This window comes from Dendrobates tinctorius, unplaced genomic scaffold (assembly GCF_039654945.1).
Source record: "Dendrobates tinctorius isolate UK_male_01 unplaced genomic scaffold, ASM3965494v1 ptg000028l, whole genome shotgun sequence".
NCBI lineage: Eukaryota > Metazoa > Chordata > Amphibia > Anura > Dendrobatidae > Dendrobates > Dendrobates tinctorius.
This window is the reverse complement of record NW_027361696.1, coordinates 3,734,365-3,755,376: the sequence shown is the minus strand read 5'-3', so window position 1 is coordinate 3,755,376 and position 21,012 is coordinate 3,734,365. Positions and strand designations below refer to the sequence as shown.

The 21,012-nt window shown below is 53.8% G+C and overlaps 1 protein-coding gene across 2 annotated transcripts in view; it reads left to right on the top strand.

The window, feature by feature from the left end:
• ARHGAP32 (Rho GTPase activating protein 32) overlaps nt 1–21,012 on the top strand; it is a 236,089-nt gene that overhangs the window by 62,707 nt on the left and 152,370 nt on the right. Inside the window, exon 2 of one of the 2 annotated variants that reach the window (XM_073570012.1) lies at nt 6,142–6,205. The exons of the other annotated variant lie outside the window; for it this stretch is intronic. The gene's annotated coding sequence lies outside the window, so the exon portion shown is untranslated. The remainder of the gene's footprint in view (nt 1–6,141; nt 6,206–21,012) is intronic. 2 annotated transcript variants of the gene reach the window in all.

Sequence of the window (21,012 nt, the reverse complement as noted above, 5' to 3'; positions counted from 1 at the left end):
CATCAGGCGGCGTGATGACAATCACGTGGTCTGTGTGCATTGTGCTGTATACAGAGGGCTGCGCAACGCCTTTCCTCGGCGCCTCGTCCCGCCCGCGATTACAGGGCCCGCTGTAATCAGTGCAGTTCAATGTCGGCCTGGCCAGGGGCCGGATAAAAGTCCTTTGCGGGCCGCATGTGAGGACCCCTGATCTAGGGTGTATATACTATATATATATATATATATATATATATATATATATATATATATATATATATATATATATAGCAGGCTCGATCTTTTATCACAGCCGCAAATACGTCCCTCACGGCCGTATGGCACACGGCGCACCATGGAATTTTTGCGGTACGATTTTGCGGCCCCATAGAAATCTATTGCCCACAAAAACACGGCAAGTGTAAAAGCAGCCTACGATGTATGAAACCCGAATCTGATCCGTGACGCCTCGATTTCTGGTTCAGGTTGTAGAACTTCGTGTCTGCACCGATGTAACGAAGGACGGCAGTTTTATGGGACAGATGTGTCCTGTTGATCGGCGTGTCCAGTGCCGGAGCTCCCGTCAGTCCAGGAAAGTTGTTTTTTATAGTATGTCATTCAGGTGTTACTATTATGAACAGTGACATAGCCTGATAAGTAATTGTGTGGGGGCCGACTATCTGTGTTCACTTATACAGTCTGTATTTCAAGGGTCTAAACCCAATGATTGCAGCCACTGAGATCCAGGACACTGCAGAACCTCTTCTCCCCCAGCAAATAATCAGACATGGAGAAACAGTGACGCTACCGTAGGAGAATAATTCTTGCCTTATCCTTGCACTGGGTCCGATGTGACACGTGTTCAGATTAAAGAAACCCCTCCTCCTCCTTGTCCTCCTTTTTCTCTTCCTCCCCTTCATCCTCCCATCAGTGTTTCTCCTCTTTATATATTGCAGTCATCATAATATACAGTGCTGTGCACTTACAATTGCTCATTTTTCCTTTCTACCCAGAAAATTTTCCTAATTTTCCTCTTTTCCATTAGGTCTATGACATCACGTGATTAATAACGGAGGAGCCCAATCCTTCTAAGCTTTATGTAGATAGGAGGTCAATTTTCGCTGCATGAGTCATAAGTCACCGCAAAGTTCAGGGGTGAGGGTGGGGGGGCAGATGAGTCAGGAGGTGAAGAGGGGAATGATAAATGCAGGGACAAGAGACTTCCTGTTTCTACAAAGAGAAGAGAAAAGAAAAGAATTATCTGGGTAGAAAATGAGCAATTGTAAGTGCACAGTGCTGTATAATATGATGGCTGCCATATATAAAGAGGAGAAACACTGTGATGGGAGGAGGAGGAGGACGAGAAGGAGGAGGGCTTCTTTAATGTGAAGGGGTTTATCTTCCCTCCACCTGAGATTGAGCCGATAAAAGGGTCCATGTATATATTGAGATAACCATTGGTCCACCCTGGAGCCAGACTTTTCTCAGTCTTTGTACATCAGAGCAAAGACTGAAAAAAGAGAAAGTGCAGGGAGACAATCCGCGATCGCCGGCTGCGAGTTGTCCGCGGCAGGAAGCGTGCGTAATAAGTGATGCCAGCAGCCCGGGGCACCGCATGTAGCAGGCGCTGGAGATTATACAGTTGCCCCAATATCACCAGCATCATGGAGGAAGCCTCCTCCACAGTGACGGGTTTTTAACTCCGACGTCTCCTTTTCCTGGTTGGGATATTTTTTGAAATCTTAGTCTACAACTGGAAATTGGTTCCAGATTTTGCATTGCAGCGACCAGATGTCATTCCTGAATGACCCCTGATGAATTGACCGAACTGTGCTCCTGCACCGTGGATGTGACCTCACGAGCGTGAGAAAAGATGGTCGAGAGCGCAGGAGAATAATCCCCATCTGCAGACAGGATGCGCCGTCCTGCCAGAATCTGGCCCCCGTATTACTCCACCGCATTACATCACAGTCACCGAATGAGCGGACACAAGCCAAGAGGATTGGACGCGCTGCCATGAAAAAGAGTCCATTTAACCTCTCCGCCTGTGCAGATGGATTGCTGGCAGAGGGATCTGCTGTCTGAAGAACAAGGTTATTGACATCAGCAGAAAGGAGGCACTGCCACCGGGCGAGCGAGCCACCATCTATCACTGGGGCAGATACACGGAGTACCGGAGCCGAGCACTGCAGACGAGCAACTCCGGTGTAGAGCTAGTGGGAGAGCGGAAAGGGTTAATATCAATAGGGAGATTTAAGGCCTCTTTCACACATCCGTTTGTGTCCATCAGTCAAAATCTGCCGGTTTGCAAAAAAAAAAAACGGATCCGCCATTTTTCTTGGCGGATCCGTTTTTTTTTGCCATTGACTTGCATTATCGGCGGATCTTGACGGTTGGTCATCTGTTGGATCCGTTTTTTTACGGATCCGCCAAAATTTTGGCGTCCGCTGACATGAGTGGACGGACCATGAAACTTTAAATTTACGTTACATCTCCGCTCCGCAGTGACCGGGGAGAGTCCTCTCATTTCAGGAGATTTTTTTTTTTGGCTGATCATTTCTGATCCTTGTGAATGTATCTGCACATTTTACAGCATTAGAAATAATTCACTAGCCTCATAGAGAATCATTGAAAGATCTGAGCAGCAGGAACGACTACAGGACGCTCAGCAAGCGACCACTGATGGCTGCCACAGACACAGCCGTCAGATCAGTCAGGATATCTCACATGTAGCATGTAATTTGCCTACAGCCGGTAACTTCAGGCATTCCGGAGTGTGTGGGACTGGAGATTCTGGGACCAGTGACTGTGCAGCAGGAGATTCTGGGACCGGAGACTGTGCGGCTGTGACTCTGGGGCCGGAAACTGTGTGGCCGGTGACTCTGGGGCTGGAGACTGTGCAGCTGGTGACTCTGGGCTGGAGACTATGTGGCCGGAGACTGTGCGGCCGGTGACTCTGGGCTGGAGACTGTCCGACCGGTGACTCTGGGGCCGGAGACTGTGTGGCGGGAGATTCTGGGGCCGGAGACTGTGCGGCCGGTGACTCTGGGGCCAGTGACTGTGTGGCCGGTGACTCTGGGGCCGGAGACTGCGCGGCCGGTGACTCTGGGGCCGGAGACTGTGTGGCCGGTGACTCTGGGGCCGGAGACTCTGGGGCCGGTGACTGCGCGGCCGGTGACTCTGGGGCCGGAGACTGCGCGGCCGGTGACTCTGGGGCCGGTGACTGGGGCCGGTGACTGCGCGGCCGGTGACTCTGGGGCCGGAGACTGCGCGGCCGGTGACTCTGGGGCCGGTGACTCTGGGGCCGGAGACTGCGCGGCTGGTGACTCTGGGGCCGGAGACTGCGCGGCCGGTGACTCTGGGGCCGGAGACTGCACGGCCGGTGACTCTGGGGCCAGTGACTGTGCGGCCGGAGACTGCGCGGCCGGTGACTCTGGGGCCAGTGACTGTGCGGCCGGTGACTCTGGGGCCGGAGACTGCACGGCCGGTGACTCTGGGGCCAGTGACTGTGCGGCCGGTGACTCTGGGGCCGGAGACTGCGCGGCCGGTGACTCTGGGGCCAGTGACTGTGCGGCCGGTGACTCTGGGGCCGGAGACTGTGCGGCCGGTGACTCTGGGGCCGGAGACTGCGCGGCCGGTGACTCTGGGCTGGAGACTGTCCGGCCGGTGACTCTGGGTCCGGAGACTGTGTGGTGGGAGATTCTGGGGCAGGAGACTGTGCGGCCGGTGACTCTGGGGCCGGTGACTCTGGGGCCGGAGACTGCGCGGCCGGTGACTCTGGGGCAGGAGACTGCGCGGCCGGTGACTCTGGGGCCGGTGACTGCGCGGCCGGAGACTGTGCGGCCGGTGACTCTGGGGCCAGTGACTGTGCGGCCGGTGACTCTGGGGCCGGAGACTGCGCGGCCGGTGACTCTGGGGCCGGAGACTGCGCGGCCGGTGACTCTGGGGCCGGAGACTGCGCGGCCAGTGACTCTGGGGCCGGAGACTGCGCGGCCGGTGACTCTGGGGCCGGTGACTCTGGGGCCGGTGACTGCGCGGCCAGTGACTCTGGGGCCGGAGACTGCGCGGCCGGTGACTCTGGGGCCGGAGACTGCACGGCCGGTGACTCTGGGGCCGGTGACTCTGGGGCCGGAGACTGCGCGGCCAGTGACTCTGGGGCCGGTGACTCTGGGGCCAGAGACTGCACGGCCGGTGACTCTGGGGCCAGTGACTGTGCGGCCGGTGACTCTGGGGCCGGAGACTGCGCGGCCGGTGACTCTGGGGCCAGTGACTGTGCGGCCGGTGACTCTGGGGCCGGAGACTGTGCGGCCGGTGACTCTGGGGCCGGAGACTGCGCGGCCGGTGACTCTGGGCTGGAGACTGTCCGGCCGGTGACTCTGGGTCCGGAGACTGTGTGGTGGGAGATTCTGGGGCAGGAGACTGTGCGGCCGGTGACTCTGGGGCCGGTGACTCTGGGGCCGGAGACTGCGCGGCCGGTGACTCTGGGGCCGGAGACTGCGCGGCCGGTGACTCTGGGGCCGGTGACTCTGGGGCCGGTGACTGCGCGGCCGGTGACTCTGGGGCCGGAGACTGTGCGGCCGGTGACTCTGGGGCCAGTGACTGTGCGGCCGGTGACTCTGGGGCCGGAGACTGCGCGGCCGGTGACTCTGGGGCCGGAGACTGCGCGGCCGGTGACTCTGGGGCCGGTGACTCTGGGGCCGGAGACTGCGCGGCCAGTGACTCTGGGGCCGGAGACTGCGCGGCCGGTGACTCTGGGGCCGGTGACTGCGCGTCCAGTGACTCTGGGGCCGGAGACTGCGCGGCCGGTGACTCTGGGGCCGGAGACTGCGCGGCCGGTGACTCTGGGGCCGGTGACTCTGGGGCCGGAGACTGCGCGGCCAGTGACTCTGGGGCCGGTGACTCTGGGGCCGGTGACTCTGGGGCCGGTGACTGCGCGGCCAGTGACTCTGGGGCCGGAGACTGCGCGGCCGGTGACTCTGGGGCCGGAGACTGCACGGTCGGTGACTCTGGGGCCAGTGACCGTGCGGCCGGTGACTCTGGGGCTGGCACAAGCTTCCATGCTGACTACTGAGTGTGCTTATATTCTCTGTTGAGACCCCTGGTCGGCTCTGCTCTTTCTGCTGCAGGGACTGCTCTTTCCACTGCGACGTATTATGTGCGATTTTCATCATCTTAGTAAAAGTTTTGCCACTTTTTAATAAACTTTGGCTCCGATTCCTCATTTTAGTTTATTTTGAAGTCACTTTTTATCTTGTTGTATTTGCTGCCGTTTTGTTTCACCCAGTTCTTCCAGATGGCTCATGCGATTCATGAGTCTTTGAGTATTTTTGTCTTTGAGCTTTTTTGTGACTTTTTAGTGCAAAAGGTTTCACGTTTGCAAAATTTCGCCCAAGTGTTCATTGCTTGTGTTACGTAAAATCCCCCCGGGGGGCTGCTGCTGTATGTTTGTGTGTTGTAATAATAATAATCTTTATTTTTATATAGCGTTACCATATTCCACAGCGCTTTACAGTTTGCACACATTATCATCACTGTCCCCAATGGGTGTTGTGCAATAATGTAGCAATTGTAAGAAAAGTCGCAACTGATGAATCAGCCGAAAATATCTGAAAAGCTTAAATCTCGACAAAAAAAAAGAAAAAGAAAAAACCTGACAGATAAAAAAGTGACTTAAAGAGGCGGAAATTGAAAGATAAATTTGGTGTATGTAAAAAAACAGCACAAAACTCGGCAAGAAAAGGCTCAAAAACTGCGATGAGTCGGCCTCTGTGTGTGAAGTCCCTTTGCTTGTTGTCAGTGAGTAGAAACCTAACATTTCCTGCACTCCAACCTGTCACCCGTGTGAGAGAGCAGTGTAGGCTCCTCTAACCCCAGCACCCTTGAGCCGATGCCACCCCTTTGTATTAACTATCAATGTGCTGCCCTTGATCAGGGCGCTCTGCATAGGCTCTAACTGTTCAGTAGCAGGGCTGGGCCCCCTCTTGCCGAGGACCGACAGTAGCACCACGTCCTTCCTCTACTGTAAATCTAGAAGGAGCGCAGCGTCCTGAGATCCGTCTGCACTCGGGTCTCGCCCGTTGTGGAGGTCGGACGATCTGTGCGGTGTCTCCGGATTCGGCCTCTTCTAATTATTCTTTTCTCTTCTTTTTTTTTTTTTTTTTTTAGGCGAGAGATTTTAGCGGTTATGAAGGGGTAACGCACAGCACCGAGGCCCGAACCATCAACTGCGGTAAGTGCAGGACTGTCTGGTTCTCTCTGACCCTGGTATAAAGAGGCTGACTCTAGTCACAGCCAGAGCTGCACTTGTTTTACAATGCAGTGTATTGTGGGTTAGGGTTAATTTAAATGTAGAATTGTGGAGGCAGCTCTGGAGGTGGCTGGAAGATAAGACACTGTGTATTGAGGAATAATGACTGCAGCTCTGGAGGTGACTGGAGGATAAGACAGCATGTATTGCAGAATAGCTACTGCAGCTCTGGAGGTGATTGGAGGATAAGTCATGATGTAAGATCAGAATAGTGACTACAGCTTTGGAGGTGGTTGGAGGATAAGACATGATGTAACAGCAGAATAATGACTGCAACTCTGGAAATGACTGGAGGATAAGACACGATGTATTGCAGAATAGTGACTGACTCTGGAGATGACTGGAGGATAAGACACGGGGTATTGCAGAATAGTGACTGACTCTGGAGATGACTGGAGGATAAGACGCGGGGTATTGCAGAATAGTGACTGCAGCTCTGGAGGTGACTGGAGGATAAGACAGCATGTATTGCAGAATAGCTACTGCAGCTCTGGAGGTGACTGGAGGATAAGTCATGATGTAAGATCAGAATAGTGACTACAGCTTTGGAGGTGACTGGAGGATAAGACACGATGTATTGCAGAATAGTGACTGACTCTGGAGATGACTGGAGGATAAGACACGGGGTATTGCAGAATAGTGACTGACTCTGGAGATGACTGGAGGATAAGACACGATGTATTGCAGAATAGTGACTGACTCTGGAGATGACTGGAGGATAAGACGCGGGGTATTGCAGAATAGTGACTGCAGCTCTGGAGGTGACTGGAGGATAAGACAGCATGTATTGCAGAATAGCTACTGCAGCTCTGGAGGTGACTGGAGGATAGAGCACGCCCAGGAAGAGGAGGAGCATCTGTGCTGAGCGTCTGCAGGCTAGGGTCTTGCTAAGCTCCTGGGAAGGGAGGTTTTTTCCTGCAAGGACTTTCCATCTGCCCCCTTCCCAGGAAAGAGGACTTTCCCTGGGACTGAGCGCCGGGGCTGTGCCCCTGGCTCCCACCCTCCGGCAAGCCAGCTGGGGGTGGGGGGCCTCAGCACCATCCGGAGGCCAGGGTGCAGCCAGCCAGTCCCAGGGAGATGGGGAAGAGACGGAGCCAGGAGAGAGGGGGTCGCAGGACCCAGGAGCCCCGGGACACCGGGCCCCCCGAAGCTGGTACCGTGGCGGCTCCTCCTCCCGGAGGAGTGGCGGCCCAGAGCAGAGGTGCAGTGGCAGAGCCCCCCAACATCTGGGGCTCCAGAGCTGAGGGAGAGCCATCCACCATCTACGCCTCCCGCATCCATGCGCACCTCTGCGAATATGAGGAGGCCGCCAAACAGCTGAGAAAACTCCGGGAGGAGTTAAGGGGAGCACGAGCGGTGGCTAAGAACCGGCTCCCCGCCTCGAGACGAGCTGAGGTCTCCGCCACGGTGGAGAGGCTGAAGGGGGCTATCAGGGCCTTGGAGGAGATACGGGCGGCTATCCTGAGTGGGAGCGGCCCCTTCGCAGAGAAACTGAAAAACGATGACCGGTTTAGAGCCATGACCGGAGGGTCTCCTGGGGGGTCGGGAGGCCCCTGCCAGGTGGAGCACGAAGAGGAGGATGGCGGAACATCTACGCCTGCCCCACCTGAAGGCCTGGTGAGCAACAACACCCAGGTAACATGCAGCGGGGTGGCCCCTGAGCAAGTGGCTCTCCCACCGGACTCCAGTTACTCGGAGGAAAGTGGGGGCGAGGGGGAGGCTGGTGGGAGTGGGGACAGTAGTAGTGAGGGGGGCTGCCTCGTCCTACAACAGGTGAGGCAGATCGAGTCCCCAGAGCGGTTTGGCACACTGCTCTTTGGGGATGAGGTCTGCCCTGAGGACGAGGCAACCGGAAAGAGGAAAAAGAAAAAAAACAAGCGCAAGCCAAAAAACACCGTGGCTGACAAACTTATGTTTGTCCCTCTTTCCGGGGCCCCTCTGTCCCGCTGTATGGAACCCGCTGCCCACCCCGGCTCGGGCCCTGTGGTGGGTCCGCAGCGGGGGCGCGGGCAGAGTGATGTGTGCCTGGACCTTACCGTCACATCTGGTGGTGGCGGTGAGGGTTCAGGCAGCGACATGGAGGTCGGTGCTGGTGCCAGTGGTGTAACAGCCGCTGGCGGTATTGGCAGTAGTGGTGTCCGGGCTCAGTCCCCGGTGGCAGGGGGGGCTGGCCTGGCGCTCAGCACGGGTACAGCCAGGACCGCACCTCCGGCGGTGAGTGCTGGGGTCTCTGGATCCCCCACGCACGGGTCCGTTAAGTCTGGTCCACTTATGGGGGTCCAGAGACCTAGAAAGGGCGTGGAGGCTGCTGTGAAGCAGCAGCTAAAAAAATGCAAGGGGCTGGTAGCTCCTCTGACGGCGCCCGTGGCAAGAGCGGGGTCCCCGGCGCGTAGACCCAAAAAGGGGTCCGTGCTGGGGGCACCGCCGCCGCTGGGCGATGAGGGGGAGTGGCCAGCCCTGCCAACATCAAGTGGTGGGTTCAGGGGCGCAGTGACAGTCCGTGAGGGGGGCGTGGCCTCCCCGAGTGTTGCCCAGCCTGCAAAGGCTGCGGCATGCGGGGGGGGCGTGTCCTCCTCGGCCGCTGTCCCGCCCGCTGTGCCCGCGTCACCTGGGGAGGGCGTGGCCTCGCAAGGGGTCACTGCTCTGCCCGGGGTGGCTGCGGCCGGCGGGGGGGGCGTGGCCTTGGCGGGCCCACTGCCTCCTGTCCCGCCTACCCCCTCAAGCAGCATAGTGCCCCCAAAAGTCGGTAGGGAGTTGTCGGGGTCCCCAGCCCGCTTACCTCCATCTGGTGGTGCGGGGGCTCTGGCGCTCCTTGGGAAGCCGGCGGGGGCGAACAGCAGAGGGCAGGGTGCGGTGGCAGTGGCCGTCCCTGTCCTCAGTGCAAAGACACCGCAAAAAGAAAAAAAAGTGGAGCCAGAGAACCCAGGAGCTGCTGCTGCTCCCAGGCTCGGGCAGGGCGTACTGAGTGCGCTCTGCTCGGAGGTATTTAAAGGGGCAGCGGCACTCCTGGACAAGAGTTGGAGCAGTGCCAGCAGCTCCAAGGAGCAGAGCACTGGCCAGTCAGGGCCCCCAGCAGGCAGGCAGGGGTACTGCAACACCAAGTCTGCTAATGTAAATAGTGGTCTATCTGGAAGTGAGAGTGGGAGTGAGATAGGAGATATTTTTGAAGAGCTGTTTGAGGACATAAATGGTGATGTGAGCGATATGGATGAGGGAGTGAGTGCGAGTGTGAATGTGGCAGTAAATGCTGGAGTGAGTGCCGGAGCGAGTGGAAATAATAAAAGAGTGAACGGGAGAGTGAATGAGGGTGCTGGCACAAGTGGTGGTAGTGGTGGGAGGGCTGGCCCGTCTGCCCCCCCAGCCGCGAGGCCCCAACGTAATTATGCGGGGGTCGCGGCTGGGGGTCGGGGTGGTTCCGGGGGGGTCTCCTCGCCTCCGGGCTCCGGGGACGGCGGTTTGCACCGCCGTTTCCTGGAGGCCCTCCAAAGGGGAGAAAGATCGATCATGGTAGAGGGGAGGACAGTGGACCTGTCTTTCTGGATAGAGAGACATGGCCTAGCAGCCTTCCAAAATCAAAGGGAGGGAGGGACTGTTTGGTCTCTCCCCACAGCCGGGCAGGGGCCGCCAAGAAGGAATGTGGTCCGTCTTAGGTGGGGGGGCAGTGAAGCTTGTCCACCTAGGAGCAAGGTGGTGGAGCTCCTCCTTAAGATGGGCTTCGGGGCGAATGACATCTTTGCCCTGATACACCCTTCGGCGTCCCGCTTCTTCGACGTCAGCTTCGTGCGGCCAGAGGGGCTTGAGCTCTTCTGGTCAAACTACGAGCTGGTGCGAGAAGAGCCCGGATGGCGAGACTTCGTGGCTCAAGCGGTGTCTCGCCAAAATTCCGTCAAGCGAGTGACCGTGGTTACATGTAACGAGTCACTCGCAGGCGTGGACATCATGACGTGGCTTTCCCGTTACGGGGAGGTCACCGAGGTCCCAAAAAAGAACAGGGACGAGTTTGGCATCTGGTCGGGGGGCTGGACCTTCATGGTCAAATTGAAGGTTTCCGGCGGCACGGTCACCCACATCCCTTCCTCGGCGTTCCTGGGAAGGGACAGGATCCTGGTCTTCTACCAGGGGCAACCGAAGGTCTGCCACAAGTGCGGCGACCCCACTCACTTCAGCGCCAACTGCAAGGTGCAGAAGTGCGCGTTGTGTGGTGGGGTAGGTCACCTGGCTGCCTTGTGCAAAGACATTCGGTGCCACCTGTGTGGTGACCTGGGTCACCCTCTCAGCCGCTGCCCTCGCTCTTTCTCTAATGCCGCCACAGGCCCGGTGGGGGGAGACCGCGGGGGGGCAACCCCCGGTGGCGCTGCTTCTGCTGTGGCAGGTGGTGGCGAAGGGGGAAGGGCTGAGGGGCCAGTGAGGAAGGGCAATGCTGCAAGGGGCCCCGCGTACCAGCGGAGGCAGGAAAAACGCCAGGGAGGTAAGGGACAGGTGGAGCCTCGGGCAACCGGGGTGATGCCTGCTCCTCCCTCCAGGCCCGTGGCCAAAGCCTCTGAGGCCCTGGGGGAGAGTGCGGTGAGTGAGGAGATCAGGAGGATGGAGAGAGAGGAGAAAGCGGCTGACTCGGACAATTCCTCTCAGTATGAAAGTGTTGATGAGGATGTCCAAGAGCAGCCTACAGCACCAGGTGGCAAAACCAGGCGTGCCAAGCGCAAAGCGGTGGGGAGGAAGGCTGACAAGCCTTCAAAGTCCCCCCCGCCCCCGACCACAAGGGTGCATACGGAAGGGCCCGCTGACCCCCCTCTGATCAGACTCTCCAACCGGTTCAGCGCCCTCGGGGGTTCAGATGATGAACCGCAAGACGAGGGTACTGGGCCGGGGGTAACACCGGAGGGTCCTTCGGGGGATGGCGGAGTCCGTCCCTCAGGGGGCATTGCTCCTCCTGAGGGGGGGACAGACCTGGAACCCGGGGGCGAGGACACCGGGGGGGGTGGGATGGACACGTCGGGAGCTTCCCTGAAAAGGAAGGTGTCTGACCCCTCCCCAGGAGGAGGTAATAGCGGGGTAGGGAAGAAATTGGCCATCCAACTCGATCACCCATGATGGCTGAACTCGCCCCGTTGACGCTGGCGTCTATTAATGTCGCCAGCATTAAGTCAGATGCGGCTCGCTTCACGGCCTTTGATTTTTTCTCCCGGATTGAGGCAGAAATTTTATTCTTGCAAGAGACCAGACTAACAGACATGGGGGCCATCTATAAAGCACGGAGGGAGTGGAGGTGCGGGCCCTCATACTGGTCTCTTGCGGCCGAGCCGTATAGCGGGGTGGCAGTCCTTTTTAAGACTGCAGCAGTTGAATGCCGACGGGTTACTGAGTTGGAAATGGGGAGGTGCCTGATCCTAGATGTCTTCATGAGGGGACAAGAGCTCCGGCTCATCAACATCTACGGCCCGCAGTCCAAGTGGGACCGCAAATGTCTCTTCCTGAGGATCAAGCCCTTTCTTTTTACGAGCCGACAGGTGGTCTTCGGTGGGGACTTCAACACCATTACGAGGTCCCGTGACCGGGGGGGTCCCGGAGATCGCCTGGCTTATGATAGCGTCGCGTTGAATAGCATAGCCAGTGAAGCTCGCCTGGTGGATGCCCACATCCGGCACACTCCAGGTCACGGAGGTTTCACCTACCATAGGGGTAGCTGTAGGTCTAGAATAGACAGGTTTTTTTTGAAGGAGGACGCCATCTTTTCTGCTGTGTCCGCCGTTGAGGTGGAGTTCTCCGATCACTGTCTAATTTTCTTTTCTCTGAATGTTGCAGAGACTCCTCGGATGGGAAGAGGGCTGTGGAAGCTCAATTCGTCCCTGCTGGAAGAAGCGGAGGTGAGACAATCCTTCGAGGATTTTCTTCAGAGCCAGGTACCGCTGTTGGATCTCTGTAGTAGTAAGTCAGAGTGGTGGGAGATCTTCAAAAAGCGGGTGGCGGGGTTCTTCCGTCAGCTCTCGAGCCTCAGGAGTCTGAACAGGCACCGCTTGTACCAGGCTCTGGGGAGGAAACTCGAGCAGCTTGTCTCGACTGGAGGTGACCGAGAGGAAATCTCCAGAGTGAAATCTTTGCTCAAGAGGTGTCAGTATGATAGGCACACATCCTTGGTTTTTGAGAGGGACTTCGGGAAGTACCGCTCGCCCGACCCTTACAGAAACTGTAAGATGTCAGTGAATTGTAAGATGGTGACAGGACTGATCGACAGTACGGGGTCCCTGAACAGATCCAAATCAGGGATCCTGGAGGTGGTCAGATCCTTCTACTCACACCTCTTGGAAAAGAAGGATCTGGATCGGGACAGGATGTCGGCTTTCCTGGCTGAAGCCATCCCTGAGCCAGGGGGTGACCCCTCTCTTGGTGTTTTGGCAGAAGAAATCAGGGAAGAGGAAGTGAGACTGGCCATTGATGGGCTTCGGCTCAAGAAATCGCCAGGTCCGGATGGCTTAACATCTGAGTTCTATAAGACTTTTAGGGACTCCTTGGTCCCCCTCTTGACAGGGGTCTTTAATGAGTGTCTCTCCTCGGGCACTCTTCCCGGCTCAATGAGGAAGTCAGCCCTCATTATTCTGTCAAAGGGTAAGGATCCGTCCCGAATCGAGAACTGGCGTCCCATAGCGCTTCTCGATACGGACCGGAAGGTTCTGGCCAAGGTGCTGTTTAATCGGCTGGTGAAGTTTGCACCCCGGCTCCTTTCAGGGGCCCAGCATTGCTCTGTTCCAGGCCGCAGTACTTTTAGTGCTGTGCTCGGTGTCCGAGAGGCAGTGGAGCAGGGTAGGGCAGGTCACTGGAAGGGGTACTTGCTGTCATTAGATCAAGCGAAAGCCTTTGACCGGGTCAACCACGAGTACCTCTGGTCCGTCCTTTTGAGGTATGGTCTGCCTGGGAGGTTTGTAAAATGGTTAGAGATCTTGTACCAAGGGGCTGAGACTTTTCCGCTGGTGAATGGTTGGTCAGGTCGTCCTTTTGAGGTGGGTTCTGGGGTCCGTCAGGGCTGTCCGCTGAGCCCGCTTTTATACGTGTTCGCGATCGATCCCTTCTTAAGGAGGGTAGATCGTGGACCGTTGGCGGGAGTCGGGATGGACCGGGCGGGCTCTGGCTCCTCTCTGAGGGTGGTGGCGTACGCCGATGATGTTTCCCTGTTCGTATCCTCGAGAGGGGAGGCGGACTGGGTCATGTCGGAGGTAGTGCGCTACTCGGAGGCATCCGGGTCCATGATCAACCGGGATAAGTGTGAAAGTCTCTGGCTGGGAGGGGGAGATCCTAGTTTTGATCTCCCGGACACCCTTCCAGGGCCCCAGGCCACCGCCAAAATTCTAGGCATCGAATTTGGCCCCGGGGACTACCCCCAGCAAAATTGGGAGGGCAGACTTAAGATCGCCGCCCAAAAGGTGGACCAATGGAAGGGTTGGTCTTTAACCCTGAGGGAAAGGGTTGCCCTGGCTAAAGGCTATCTGCTACCTTTATTGATATACCTGGGCAGTGTGTGCATCTTGCCGGAACCTCTCTGGACGCGGGTCTATAGCCTGTTCTTCCAATTGTTATGGGGGAATAGGCTTAACCTAATCAAGAGGGAGGTTACATACCGTACGAGGAGACTAGGCGGGTTGGGTATGGTCAACCCGGTGGTGTTTCTAGTAAACACCTTTCTTAAGACTAACATCTCTAACCTCTGGCTAGAGAGGGCTCCTCCGTGGGTAGTCTCCTGCAAGGGTTGGCTTTGGCCTTTCTTCCAGGAATGGGAGACAGGAGGGCGGGTGAAGGACCTACGCACACCTCATGGGCATCTTCCGGCTTACGCTACCCCGGTTCTGAAGGTGATCCGCCGGTGGGGTCTGGGAATGTGGGAAATCAGGACCATGTCGAGGCAGTGCCTTGACAGGAGGGTCCTGTTGACCCATTTCCAGAAGCCCCTGGCCCTTAAGGATTGCCCAGGCCGGGATCTGGAGGTCGGGCTGGGGCTTTTAAATTCTAAGCGGATCCCCATGAAGTTTTGGGACTTGACCTGGCGTTGCTTCCACGGGAGGCTGTATGTAAGGGACAACTTGAAGTGCAGGAACTCCGATGACCGGGGTTGCCCTCGTGAGGAGTGTGGCGACGTGCTGGAAAGCATGGAGCACTTCCTGCTTCATTGTCCCTTTAATGCAGAGGTTTACAACAGGGTGGGTGCCTCCATACGTTGGCCGCGGCTGGCGTCCCTCTCCTACGCTGAATGGGCCTATGGAGCGTTCAGATCCCTGGGTGGCCGGGACCCGTGCACTTTATTCCTAGTCAGTGCAGCGGTTAGGTTCCACACTTGGAATGCACGGTGCCTAGTTACGACGCGGAAAAAAACCCTCCCAAGGGATGAGGTGGTAGGAAACATCTTGGGTGACCTGGTGAAGGTCCGTTCTTTGGAGTTCGAAAGGTTGGGTGTGAGGAAGGCCTCTTGGCTTTGGAGAGGCCTCTCCTTTTAAAAACGCACTCAAGGGAGAGCTAGCTCCGTGTGAATGAGGGTAGGGATAGCATAAGTTTCACTGGGTGTGTTAGGGACAGAAGTAGGGGCAGATAGGGACAGGGAGGGACAGGCACTGAGGGACAGATAGAGAGTTAGTTATGATAAGTTAGGTAGAGTAGGGCCAGGAAGGGACAGACAGGGACAGTTTCTATAGGGACAGAAGTAGGGACAGTCTTAGTTCTTGAGGGATAGGATGAATGTGTTAGTGAGGGATGGAGCCTCTAGAACCCCGTTTTCCTGGTGGTGGGCTGGTGCATGCCACCTTAGCTTTTTGTTTTAAAAACAGGACATATAATGGATATTGGGCTTACAGGTGCCAAACTTGGGCCTTGGGTATGTAAATGCTGTGTTTAGTTTGTATATTAATGCGTAAGTAGATGGGATGGTATTGAGAGTTTTGGAAAATGTCTTTTGGTTGTGCTTTGGTAAAAGGAAAAACATATAACACACGTTTTTTTTTGTTTTTTTAGTTAGAATGTGTGGATGGGGTGTAGTCAGGTTGGGAGGGGGGTGCATGGGGGGTGGTGGATGGATGACCGGATGCCAAGAGCAACATGAAGGAGCAGAGGAGCAGGGCAGGAGAAGTAGACTCTGCGGACCCTGGAAATAATTTTTGTGTGGAATCAAAAGGCCATAAACTTTCGTGGACCAGATTTTGCAGTGACAAGGCTACAAACTTGTAGGACCTGCGGTGCAAGGTGGTGGGAAAAAAAGGCTGCGAACTTGTTGCCATGTGTGGGAGAGGAAAAAAAAAAAAAAAAAAAAAAAAAAAAAAAAAAAATCTTTGCTGTGTAATAGGAGGTAAGGTTTGTCGGCCAAAGTGGCAGAGTTCTTGTTTTTTTCAAGGCGGAGGGCCAGGAAAGGGTTATTTTCGTTTGGTTTTTGTAAATAGTAAAATTGTAAATAGTAAACTAGTAAAATCGGTGAGGTGTGAATGGGGGTGAATGGGGGTGAATGGAGTGAGAGTGGGGAGAGGGGTTTATGTTTCTTTGTATTTTCTTTTAAGTGGATTCCTGCTGGGGGACCCTAAGCTGCCAAGCTTAGTGGAGGACAAGGAAAGGATTTGGACTTTCAGTTGTTTGCGCATGTTTTGCACATTTTATGTCTGTCTATGTTGGTTTTCTTTAGTTTATGTATTGTGGTTTGTTTCTGAGTGTAATTTTGATAATTTTGTAAAATAAAAGAGTTGGAGGATAAGACATGATGTAACAGCAGAATAATGACTGCAACTCTGGAAATGACTGGAGGATAAGACACGATGTATTGCAGAATAGTGACTGACTCTGGAGATGACTGGAGGATAAGACGCGGGGTATTGCAGAATAGTGACTGCAGCTCTGGAGGTGACTGGAGGATAAGTCACAATGTAAGATCAGAATAGTGACTGCAGCTCTGGAGGTGGTTGGAGGATAAGACATGATGTAAAATCAGAATAGTGACCGCAGCTCTGGAGGTGACTGGAGGATAAGACATAATGTAATGCAGAATAGTGACCGCAGCTCTGGAGGTGACTGGAGGATAAGACACGATGTATTGCAGAATAGTGACTGACTCTGGAGATGACTGGAGGATAAGACATGGGGTATTGCAGAATAGTGACTGCAGCTCTGGAGGTGACTGGAGGATAAGTCACAATGTAAGATCAGAATAGTGACTGCAGCTCTGGAGGTGGTTGGAGGATAAGACATGATGTAAAATCAGAATAGTGACCGCAGCTCTGGAGGTGACTGGAGGATAAGACATAATGTAATGCAGAATAGTGACCGCAGCTCTGGAGGTGACTGGAGGATAAGACACGATGTATTGCAGAATAGTGACTGACTCTGGAGATGACTGGAGGATAAGACACGGGGTATTGCAGAATAGTGACTGCAGCTCTGGTGGTGACTGGAGGATAAGTCACAATGTAAGATCAGAATAGTGACTGCAGCTCTGGAGGTGGTTGGAGGATAAGACATGATGTAAGATCAGAATAGTGACCGCAGCTCTGGAGGTGACTGGAGGATAAGACACTATGCATTGCAGAATAGTGACCGCAGCTCTTGAGGTGACTGGAGGATAAGACACGATGTAATGCAGAATAGTGAGTGCAGCTCTGGAGGTGACTGGAGTACAGGACATGATGTGACCCAGCGCTGGCACAACATAGGTAGAGGATTGACTTGAGGTGGTCATTGTTCTCTGGGGATTTGCGCTGTTGGAGGAGATGAGCAGCGCCCGGTGTGATCCTCTCGGCAGTTTTCCGGTGCCACTGGTGTTTCCAGGCTGGCGATCAGGACGCGGCCACTGCTCATCACAAGTCTCTGCAGATGATTCTCGGGGAAGGAATCTGCCCTTGGCTGAGGCTTAATGTGGTCGGTGCTACTACAGAGCGATGCTGTATCCCTGGAGCGGACTGCTCCGCATGCTGCACCTTGTAGTTCACCAGTAACATTGCTGTTCCATGTCGGTCTCCTAGGACTTGAGTTTTGGTGTGCTAGTGTGTGAGGCCACCACAGATGGCGCTGCGGATCACTGCCAGCAAGCAGAGATCTTACCAGTGCTGCATTCAGGAGAGCCTCGGTAGAATCCTTCCTTTCTGAGGCGTCTTTTGTGCATTTGATAACTAATATAAGGGCAAGTCTTTATTTCACATTGGTGACGTTACTGAGCGTGGAGCCTCGGACAGGACGGAGGGGTGAAGGTCAGAGTTCACGAGGACGGGCCGCTCCACAGTCAGCCGCCATCATGGGATGGAGATGAGCCCACCACAGTGTGCCCCCCTGGGGCCTGGCCGGATCCTGGGATTCACACGGAGAGAGATTTCCCACACAGCGGCCTGGACTGAGTGCAGAGGACAGCTCCGGGGGTCCCGCACACACCACCCACGGCCATGCTCACTTAAAGGGCCGTGTCATTCCATGTAAGATCATTGTCCATTTAAAGATGTTGTCAGTGGACGCTAAATTAGTCTGGAGGCTTGTATGTGTGTAATACCAGAATCCCTCCGATGGTCACCTCCCCCGGTCCAACGATGCCGCTCCGCCTCTGCTCTGGTCTTTGTTTAATGGCTGCCGCCAATCTCAAAGCACAGTGATTGGCTGCAGTGGTCATATGTGCTGCAGTCATGACGCCACTGCTACAGCCAGCAAACAAAGAGCAGCAGCGGAGAGGCAGCGCTGGACCGGGGAGGGGGAGTATTGGTGTAAATATTGTTTTACACACATGCCAGACTTATGAATATAATCTCCTGGACATCCCCTTTAAGCCTCCTTTGAGACTGCGCCATATATTGGCTTAGAGCTGTAGAGTTCTGGCCGCCCCGTAGTCAGTGCAGTGATGTTGCCTAGTCCTTCACTGCCTTCAGGGGCACAATGACTTCAGCGATCTGGAGCTTTAGATGGAAGCCGCGCAGCGAGTGTAATGTGAACACGGCCTGAGGGTATGTGCGCACGTTGCGGATTTGCCTGTGGAATTCTCTGCGCAGATTCTGCATCTCTTGGCAGAAAACGCAGTTAAAAATCCGTGCGTTTTTAATGCGTTTTTTATGTAGATTTTCATGCGTTTTTTTCATGCTGATTTGTAAAGAAATATATATTATGTAACAAAAATAAAAAGAAATGTGATGTTATTTCTTTGTCCAACCTCTTTTTACATACTCCATTAAAGAATAATGTTTACACACACAGATAAGATATATCTATAGATAGATAATACCAAGCCCGATGTTTTAGTAATAAACATAATAAAATGGTACATAAAGAGTTAAATAAAGACACACACACACACACACACACACACACACATATATACACACGCAAAATCTGCATTAGGCTGGGGTCACACTTGCGAGAAACTCACACGAGTCTCGCACCTCAATATCCGGCACTGCCGCCCGCATTCGGACCTCAGTGCATAGAAATACATGCAGCCGCTCACTCCGGTCCCGAGTGCCGGTGGCAGTGCCGGGTATTGAGGTGCGAGACTTGTGCGAGTTTCTCTAAGTGTGACCACGGTCTTAAACGCAATATCTGTTTAATTTTACAAAAAAAATGGCGAGGGCTCTGCGCAATTTTTATAGCCTAGGAAGATGTTAATACCCATGGATCTTCCCAGGCTATGAATATTGACCCCCCCCAAAAAAAACGACAAGGGGTCCCCCTATAATAGACAGAAAAGGCTATGCAGACAGCTGCGGGCTGATATTAATAGCCTAGGAGGGGGCCATGGATATGCCCCCCCCCCACGGTACAAGCGCCAGCTCACAGCCGCCCCAAAAATGGTGCATCTCTAATTCCGTCACTTAGCCGTGCTCTTCCAACTGCCCTGTAGCGGAGGAATATGGGGTTATATTTGTGGGGTTGATGTCACCTTTGTATTGTAAGTACACAGCCAGAATAAAGTATTTTAATTAAATAAAACACTAAACACAGTTTCCAATCTTTATTGTATTCCTAATTCCTGCGACGCCCTCGATCACCTGTAAAAAAAATAAAATAAAATAATTAAACAATATACTCCCTGCTCCGATGTAATCCATTTAATAACGAGTGTCCCACGACGATCTCCCCTATAGAGCTGTCACATCGGGAGATGTGACCTCTCTACAGGGCCTCCAGTGACACACTGACAGGAGATAATGGCTCCTGCAGTGCTATCACTGACGGTTCACTTGAGTTCATGCTCTCACTTGTGACAGCATGAACTCCAGTGATCTCTGACGGCGGAGTGATCCACTGCGAGAGGATACCTGCCGTCATTATATCACCAGAGCCCCTGGAGAGTGGTCACATCTGCCGAGATAGTCATGGGACACTCGTTATTACATGGATTTCATCTGAACAGGGAGTATACTATTGGTTTATTTTTATTTTTTTTTTTTCTACAGGTGATCAAGGCCGTTGAGGATTAGCTGTATGGTAAGTGCAGGGCTGTGGAGTCGGTAAGCCAAACCTGCGAATCCGACTCCTCAATTTCCCTTACACCGACTCCAGCTCCGACTCCACGACTCCGACTCCCACATATATTGATTATATTTAAGTAAAAAATTTATTGTAGTACAGTGTGAACACCAGACATTTGATCATTTCTATGATCCAATAATCAAGATATTTAGGTAGAACATAATATCTATTTATTGGAATACAACTTTATAACACAAAAAACTGTAATAAATTGTAAATATGTAACACACTGTATAATATCGATTACATATATACAGTACAGACCAAAAGTATGGACACACCTTCTCATTCAAAATGTTTTCTTTATTTTCATGACTATGAAAATTGTAGATTCACTCTGAAGGCATCAAAACTATGAATTACATGTGGAATTATATAATTAACAAAAAAGTGTGAAACAACTGAAAACATGTCTTATATTCTAGTTTCTTCAAAGTAGCCACCGTTTGCTTTGATTACTGCTTTGCACACTCTTGGCATTCTCTTGATGAGCTTCAAGAGGTAGTCACTGGAAATGGTCTTCCAACAGTCTTGAAGGAGATTCCAGAGATGCTTAGCACTTGTTGGCCCTTTTGCCTTCACTCTGCGGTCCAGCTCACCCCAAACCATCTCGATTGGGTTCAGGTCTGGTGACTGTGGAGGCCAGGTCATCTGGTGTAGCACCCCATCACTCTCTCTCTTGGTCAAATAGCCCTTACACAGCCTGGAGGTGTGTTTGGGGTCATTGTTCTGTTGAAAAATAAATGATGGTTCAACTAAACACAAACCGGATGGAATAGCATGCCGCTGCAAGATGCTGTGGTAGCCATGCTGGTTCAGTATGCCTTCAATTTTGAATAAATCCCCAACAGTGTCACCAGCAAAGCACCCCCACACCATCACACCTCCTCCTCCATGCTTCACGGTGGGAACCAGGCACGTAGAGTCCATCCGTTCACCTTTTCTGCGTTGCACAAAGACACGGTGGTTGGAACCAAAGATCTCAAATTTGGACTCATCAGACCAAAGCACAGATTTCCACTGGTCTAATGTCCATTCCTTGTGTTCTTCAGCCCAAACAAGTCTCTTCTGCTTGTTGCTTGTCCTTAGCAGTGGTTTCCTAGCAGCTATTTTACCATGAAGGCCTGCTGCACAAAGTCTCCTCTTAACAGTTGTTGTAGAGATGTGTCTGCTGCTAGAACTCTGTGTGGCATTGACCTGGTCTCTATTCTGAGCTGCGATTAACCTGCGATTTCTGAGGCTGGTGACTCGGATGAACTTATCCT